The sequence below is a fragment of the Haplochromis burtoni genome, unplaced genomic scaffold, assembly GCF_018398535.1.
Source record: "Haplochromis burtoni strain Fernald_Lab_line unplaced genomic scaffold, NCSU_Asbu1 Contig_1512, whole genome shotgun sequence".
NCBI lineage: Eukaryota > Metazoa > Chordata > Actinopteri > Cichliformes > Cichlidae > Haplochromis > Haplochromis burtoni.
The window spans coordinates 1-8,548 of NW_024583873.1; the positions used below are offsets into that span (position 1 = coordinate 1).

The 8,548-nt window shown below is 37.2% G+C and overlaps 1 long non-coding RNA gene across 1 annotated transcript; it reads left to right on the plus strand.

Moving 5' to 3' along the window:
• The first annotated feature begins 1,882 nt into the window (after positions 1-1,882).
• Positions 1,883-6,023, plus strand: LOC102288996. The gene is made up of 3 exons (XR_317962.3): positions 1,883-2,041; positions 2,258-2,357; positions 4,089-6,023. It is a non-coding gene; the product is annotated as an uncharacterized LOC102288996 (long non-coding RNA).
• Positions 6,024-8,548: the final 2,525 nt, after the last annotated feature.

Sequence of the window (8,548 nt, forward strand, 5' to 3'; positions counted from 1 at the left end):
ATATATTGAGCAAATTTTGCATCTGTTTTTAGTTGTGGAAGCTTTGGTTCCAACATATTGCCTATGTAAATAAGTATTCTAACGTTTTACCTTTTGAAGTGGCATAATGCTTGCAGGTGTACAAAAATGGTAAGCTTTTATATTGTCCACTAAATCCAGTTAATAAAGTTAATGTTATCATAATCTGGTTGTGACTTTTTTGTAAAGTAGTGGGTTTCTAAATGTGTAACAAATGTAAACAAATCTAATTGAAATAATTTGATTGAAATGAGTGAAATCATCAACCCACATATTGGTTTATTAAGCAAGACTTGCAGTAATTGCCTTGATTAACAAAGTAGTTGTTGAAACAACAAGATTTAATTGTGTTTCCCTAAACTTTTTAACTTGTGTAGAATGAATTAAAACAAATTTCACTCTACATACTTAAATAAATCACTTCAAATCAATATAAGTATACTATGTTGATCCAACGTAATCTGATTACATTAAACCACCAAATGTTAAATGTGTTGGTTTGACATGATCGAAAATGGTTTATTGTACTTGGTTAAATTGTGTGCAAAAAGGGTGCCATGATTAAATTGTGTTCATCCAACAACAGATTTTTTTGAGTGTAGGACCTGCTGTCCACATATGTGTACATCACATTTTTGGTTGTCTAGACCAGCGGTCCCCAACCTTTTTTGGGCCACGGACCGGTTTATGCCCGACAATATTTTCATGGACCGGCCTTTAAGGTGTCGCGGATAAATACAACAAAATTAAACTAGTACTGGTATCGAAAAAAAGAAAATTTATTCATAACACACGTGAAAAGACCAAGAAAAACCGAGTAAACGATATAAACGATAACAGAATAACGCTGAAAACCGATAAAAACCCTGAAAACTATACATTTCACACCTGAGCCTCAACTCTCACGGCCGGTACCAAACGACTCCGAGGCCCGGGGGTTGCGGACCGCTGGTGTAGACCAAAATACAATATTTTACTCTACAAGGGCCTGCTATCCACTTACGAGGACATTGTACTGTTTCTGTTTTATCAAATGTTAAAACAAATATCCTCATATATGGCTCTCATTTTTCTTAGAAACAAGAATCTGGTAAAGTGTCTTAGTTTTTACATTCATCGGGTCCCAATCAGCCCAAATATCAAAGCGAAATTAAAAATGCATGCCATGAAAGAGTTCATAGGAGGTTGAATTGAATTGAATTGAATGAATGCTTTATTGGCCATATGCAGGTTGCCCCACAGAGGAATAGGACCCCCCTAACATAGAGTCATCTCGTTTCTGACACTGTAACAAACTAAAAATATACCCATTTCCTTTTTAATTCAAGTTTCATTAAGAGTTCAATTGGATTTTGGTCAGCTGCGCGTGGGGGCCAGTCAGTGGTATCAATTTACTCAATCATTCCGGAACTGCCTGCATACTCTCAAGCTATAAATTTATTCTTCTTCCTGCTCATTTTCATGCATGGAAACAGTGTTACTTTAATTGAAAGGAAGGTTGTGTGTAGGAAATGAACTACTGCTGTATCATGTGTGAAACAAAATAAAAAATGAAATGAAATGACCCACAGCAGCAGGCTGTCTAGCCTTCAGCTCTGTCACCACCAATCACTGCCCTTACATCAGAATAGCCTCTGTCGACTGGCAACCCTGAAATTGCAAAGTACAGAGAAGTGGAAAAAATTGTAAAAATGTAGCCTGAAAGTTTGCTTGTTTTCTGTTAATTTTTCTGTTTCTTTTTAATTTTTATTTATTTGTATTTTTTGGGGGTGGGGGGTTAACCCTCTTAGGTCTCAAATGTGTTGATTTTTTAAAATAACCCACCTCATACCATAATAATAAAAAATGTTTATGTTGTTCTCCACCTTCAACTTAACCAGGCCACACCTCTGCAGTGGAGCCCATCACTTCAACAGCCATCGTTCCAGGACACACTCTAGAATCCAGCATGCTTTTGGAATGATGAAGACCAGGTTCGAGGCCATCTTCCTGCAAACAGATGCACCACACCTTGGTATCTGATGTAAGTAATGACCAACCACCACACCGTCACTACTATTAACAGGCAGGTAAGCAAAAAATATATAAATCTAGGATTCCTGTTTTTTCACAGTGCTTTGTTAACCTTTTTTTGTTGTTTTTGTTGAAGAGTTCCTTGTTTTATATTATAGTAGTAATATTTTGTATCCACCATCTTTTATCTTTGCACTTCTCTGAATCCATCTATGTGATGTGGCAGTGGACAATGGAAAGAAGCATCCCAAACACTCTCTACAGCCCACCCTGTGTGACCACCCTGTGCTTACCAAAACCAGACTTCCTGTTCAGGCAAATATCAGGTTTGCTATTCTATTAAAATTCAAAGCTTTTTATTCTTGGGATTTTTTTTGTTAGAATTCCATTTCCTTCTCATTCAGCAATCAGCCATTAAAAATGTTTCTAGTTAGCTAACAGATTACTTAGCAAATAATAAGCAATAAACAAATACTGTAAATAAACCACTGATGCAAAATACCATTTGTGTAAATCTGTTTATTCATTAAACATCAGTTAGAAGTTAAAATAACTTCTTGAACTTTTAATTTAATTTAATTTTAAATTAATTTATAAGAACACAGCTTAATCTGTGTTGAAAATAATCTATCCATGCTTTCCCTGCTGTTTTTTTAAACCTTTATTTATACAAGCAGTCCCATTGCAGCTCAGTGTCTTCTTTAAAAGAGATTTTTTCCAGACAAACATATTAAAACTACAAAAATAACAGATACAATAAAATAGCTCGATTTGTCTAGTGTACACAGACAAAAACAAGTTCCCAGTGATGATTTCACAAAATCATTTGTACGTCTTTTGAAATCTGCAAGTGAAATCATTTGAGCGAGCTTCAAATCCTTCTGCAATGTATTTCATGAAGATGGGACAGAAAAGGAGAATGGCTTCTTCTCAAGCTCTGAATGTAATGATGTCCTGAGGCTGCAATCTATGACAGAAATGTTTGCGTAACATGTACTCTGATAAATATGAGGGAGGTAAACCAGAAATAGATTTATAGATAAAGTGATACCAATGAAACATCCTGCCCAGAGGCCCAGTCAACCAGAGCATATACAGTACAGTAGTGTGTTAAAGGTCTACAGCCAGTTATAAATATTAATGCTCCATGACAGAATCCAACAGATAAAGAGAGTGAGCAGAGGTATTCATGTAAATTATGTCACTGTAATTCTGGAGGGGTAAAACAATTTTTTTTTACTTGTGGTGAGAAACATGATCTGTTTCTGAAAATGAACCCGAACTTCAGCCTCAGTTTCTTTCACAGATAGTCAATCTGTGGCTTTAAGAAAAGATTGACATCAATTACAATTACAGGTATTTGTAGGAGGCTACAGTTTCAATAGAAATGCCTGGAGCAGATACTAGAGAAGGAAATACTGCTGGCACCCTTTTTCTTTTGAGAACATCATGAGTTTGTATTTTTCTGCATTTAAAACCAGTCTAAGCTGACTGAGATTGAGACTGAATACTGTCAAAAGCTTGCTCTTGTTTAAAAACCAACTCGAAAATAAATAATTGTATCATCTGCATAAAAATGGACAGATGCATCTTGATTTCCCCCATTGACATAAATAGTAAATAAAGTAGGCCCCAGGAGAGAACCCTGTGGCACTCCATTAGAGACATTTAAAAACTGGAAGAGAGACCACTGAGCTGTACGCACTGCTTACAGTACGAAAGATAATGTCGTGGTCCGCCAGTCCTTGCCAGTCGAGCTGCCATGTATTTGGATTTGTGTTGTCTACTTTCCTCTGTGCACGTTTGTGTGTGTATGGCGATGTTCACGTTTTGGTGCAACACTAGGCCTGGATAGTTTTCTTGCCTTGGAGCCAGCCACACCCGTGTAGTAATCACACTCCCCTGATGCTGTTTAGCCTTGGCAAGGGATCACTATCAAACAGAGTAGCTGAGCTACAGACGATGCTGGATCGTTGTTGTACACAGTCAGTACTCCAGCTCACCAGGTGAAAATCGTTGTGATAAGAGTACTTACTGCAGTGTCTTATTGTTTCCAGGTGAATTACAGAAACATGTGGAAGGAGCTGCGCACCATTTTACATAGACACAGCTGGAAGTTGTTTTGTCACCACGGACCATGGTGAGAAGTCATTGCACGGGAGCTGGGAATCATCACAAGGAGAGATCACTCACTGTGATTAATTTGCACCGTTTATCTTGATTTACTGTAAATAAGCACACTTTCAGAAACCTGACAGATAATTCGAGAAACAGCCAACTGCCTGGTTTGAAAGGCCTATTTCCAGTAATCGTTGGCATAAAGTGCCATGGTCAACAGTGTCAAACGCTTTTGATGGATCATATAAAAAGAGCTGCAGAGTAGATCTTTGCGTCCAGGGCTTCACTGAGAACTTTTAGGGAGGCAGTTACAGTACTGTGCAGTTTTCTAAAACCAGATTGGAAAGGAGATAAAATACTATTTTAATCCAGATAATTTTTAAGTTGATTATTTACCAGCCTTTCAAGAATCTTAGGTACGACACAAAGTTTGGAAATTGGCCAGTAGTTATTAGTCATGGAAGAACCATCACCTTTCCATAGGGGGAGTACGAAGGTGCACCTCCACATCCCTGCTAAAGTGTTCTGTTGTATAGAAAGATTAAAAATATAAAAAAAAACTGGCTCAGCTATGATATTTGTAGCCAGGCAAAAGACAAAAGGAGAACCGGCTGACCTTTTGGCCCTGCAGTGTCCTCGGGGATAGAAACAATTAGGACAGGAGGCCTAGTTGAAGAGCTCTCTCCCAGCACCTCATTCATAAGGACAAACCAGGTCAGCTGCAGTGGGCTTCTCACTGACTCCCTCTCCTGAACTAGATCCTTTCAATCCTGAAGACAAAGGAAATCAAAAAGGCAGCTGACAAAAAGACTAAAAATAAACATAAACTTCTTTTTAAAGATCATTGGTTCATAGAACTAAAAAGAGGAAGAATACTGTCTGGAACAATATATCCTGGCTGCAATGATATCAAACGTTCTGTATAGGATGAGGGTTAATAAAACTGTACTCGTGTGCACAAGATGCTTATGAGTGTAGTTTAAACTGACAGATTATTTACTCTCATACTTCAGAACCACAGTGGCAGAATCTTTGGTGAAAAGGAAATTTTCATCTGTCATTTGGATGAAATGAGCTGTTGGAACCTAAAACACGATGTTTAAATTCTTACTTTATATGAAGCCCCCCCACCCACCCACCCCCCAAAAAGAGCTTAATTTCAGAAAATCACAAATAGCTGTGTATATACGTCCTGTAAAACTTCCATGCAAATGCTAAAAACATAACAATCAAAGGGTTTTAAGCTTTTAATTGTTATTCCACTATATAGTCATGTACTTACATGTAAAAATACATTTATTTTCTCTGTCTCCTGCTGCTACGGTACCACCATTTTTAAAATCTTTGACCATGCCAGTCACATACTTCACCAGGCTCATTTTGACCCCTTGTCATTTTAATCATCCTGTAACTAATTTAAAACCCCATCGTCTCAAAGGGGACATGATTTTAACCGTACATGAATTTGAACCCATAATAAAGACACTGCCAAGTTACCTAACAACATGATTGTTTATACACAATTTGGCTAGTTAAATTGGTTGATAAATAAATATATATAAGATTATGACTAAATAAAACACGAGAAAATACTGCATTACTGCAATTGCTGAGAGGCTGGAGATAGTTGATCAAAGCCAAATGTGGAATGATAAACTTTGACTGTTTTTCTTTTTCAGTAATTATCTAAAATGTGTTTCTTCATTTTTCTGGCCAGAGTGAGGTCAGTTTAAAAATAGAGCCTACAAAAAAAATGCTTCATGTTACCCGAAATTCATTTTTTACTTCCATAACGTTCTTCTTCTGTAACAATTATATTATTTGTATGTGTCATTTATTTTTGTATTTGTTATATCCTTATGTATTTTTGATGATGAAAGTTATTTATTTAAAAAAAAAAATGAATCTTAAATACTTGTTTTGTGAAATCTTAAATAAATGTGAAAAGATGCTAGAGTGTGTCTGTGAAGGTTCTCAGTCATCCAGGTCATCGTAGTCAAAGGAGCTTGCAAAGAAAAGCGTCTGGACTTCTTTAAGTTGCTTGAAGACGTTTCACCTCTCATCCGAGAAGCTTCTTCAATAAATGTGTCACACACACAACCAAACACAGAATAACATGAGGTGAAATGCTTATTGCTGTGCAATGCCCGACCAGAACTGACAGTAATATTTACAGATTTAACTCAGAAATTTACAGTAAGATGTGCAAATAACAGTTTGCATAAGAAATTATTAATAAAAATTAATTATAAATCATAAGAAGTGTGCAAAAGGAAAAACTAGAGTGCGTGTGGAGATGCGTGTGAAAGCGTCCAGTCCTACAGTGATGTGATGTGTGTGGGCGAGTTCAGTCCTACACCTGGTTTAGGGCCCTGGGGGAAGAAGCTTCTCCTCATTCTCTCTATTTTGGGTTTAAGTGAGTGAAAGCGCTTCCCAGACCTCAACAGTGAGAAAAGTCCATTGTTGGGATGGGAGAGGTCCATCATAATCTCCCTGGCGTTAGTCTTGTCCTTAGTGTAAATGGACAGCAGGTCAGGAAGCTCTGATTGAATGATGTGTTCGGCCGAGCGCACCACTCTTTGCAGATCTTGTTTGTACTGCTTGGTGCTGTTCCCAAACCAGGTGCAGATGTTTCCCGTCAGGACTGTAATATTTCATGAATATAGATATTCTTTGACAGTGCTTTTTTTTCTTGTTCTAATGTGATGTTTTGTGAATACAGAGAAAAGTAGTTACGAGTTTGTGTTACAGAAAATTTTAGGCCTGCACATAGATTCAAGTCTCTCAAATCACCAAAGGCAATCTCAGAATTGATCATGTTTTTTTTTCTTATCTTGTGGAACAAACTACTTACGTGACCTGAGATCTGCCACATCTGCATGCACATGCAAATGTAAACTAAAAACATTTCTCAAGGTTCTCATTGGTTACTCTGTCTGCATGCAAGCGTAGGTGGGTGGGGGTCTTTGTGGTTTGTCTTTGGGTTGGATGTGGGTTGTGAGTAAATGTTTTCACATGCATTTGTTTGAATGCAAAGCATGTTAAGATGATTTGAGCGCCAAAAACCGACGTTTTCATCCGGTGTAAACTCACAACCAACCCAGCCAGATTAACTCATTTATCAATACAAACAATGTTTTGGTAAATCTTACAGTTAAGGTTGGATCAGGTGACCCTTAATCCTCTTTTAGTTACGCTGCAGTAGAGGTATGTGTTTATAGACCACTCTGTGTTTAACCATTAGTTATTATCAATAACTCATCCTGGCTCATCCTGTTAATGCAGCATATTTATATTCAGTGGCATTAGAACATTTTTGCTAACAAAATAATATAAATACAGAGGCAAAACAAACAACATAGTAAACGCATTTCTCATACAAGGCATAGTAGTCAAACTAACCCATCGGCCAGTACATTTTCAGACCCTTTCTTGTCTTTTATGTCTAAACTGTATTCCTGCAGCATGAGGGCCCAGCACGTAACGTACTAGTTGTGATTGAACATGTGTGCCAAGAGTACAAGAGGGTTATGATCAGTAAACACCTCAATAGGTAACGAACTGGACCCTAGGTAGACATGGAAATGTTGAAGGGCCAGCAGCAACGCCAAAGACTAGTGAGCCTCCCTGAAAGCCTGCCTCAGGTATGCTTTTATCTACACCTGACTAGGTGTGGCAATTAGCAATATCTGAACACACTGAAGAGATTAGGGGCTGTAGAGGGGCGTAACACAGTTAGTCCCACTGAGACTCAGGGTCTCATTTACAAGAGATACCTGTTGCAAACTTTATCTCTTAAAAAAACATTACATTTGTTGATGAATGTGAGCTGTGTATTTGAATTTACTTAAATACATAAGATATTTTAATTTTGGTTTTGGCATCTGCTGTCTGCTAAGATATTAACATTGTTTTTTCTTTTTATGGCTAAAGACTGTCAGAGGTGCAGTGGTGTTTAACCCTTGTGTGGTGTTCGTATTTTTGTTACTCAGCCAGTGTTCATGGGTCTGGTGGACCCGCTAGAGTTTTGGCTTTCCAAATTAACACTATCAAACAATTTTATGTTAAATTACTCAACAGATGTTTACTTCATCCCAATTACAAGACATATGAACAGCAAACATGGTTAATTTTTTCCCTTTACCTTTGTTAGATCACATTCATGAATTAATGTGCTTCTCATTTTTCTTTTATATAAAATGTTATAAATAAATCAGTTATAATCAAGTGGAGTTAGTGGAAAGACACAACACATTTACACGTGAAAAAATAATTAATTGTTTAATTTTTCTTTTGAAAAAAACTGAACACGGGTCTCACAGACCCGAACACCATACAAGGGTTAACTCAATCAGCTCACATCGCACGTGTGAACATTATTAAATAAATAAATTTAATT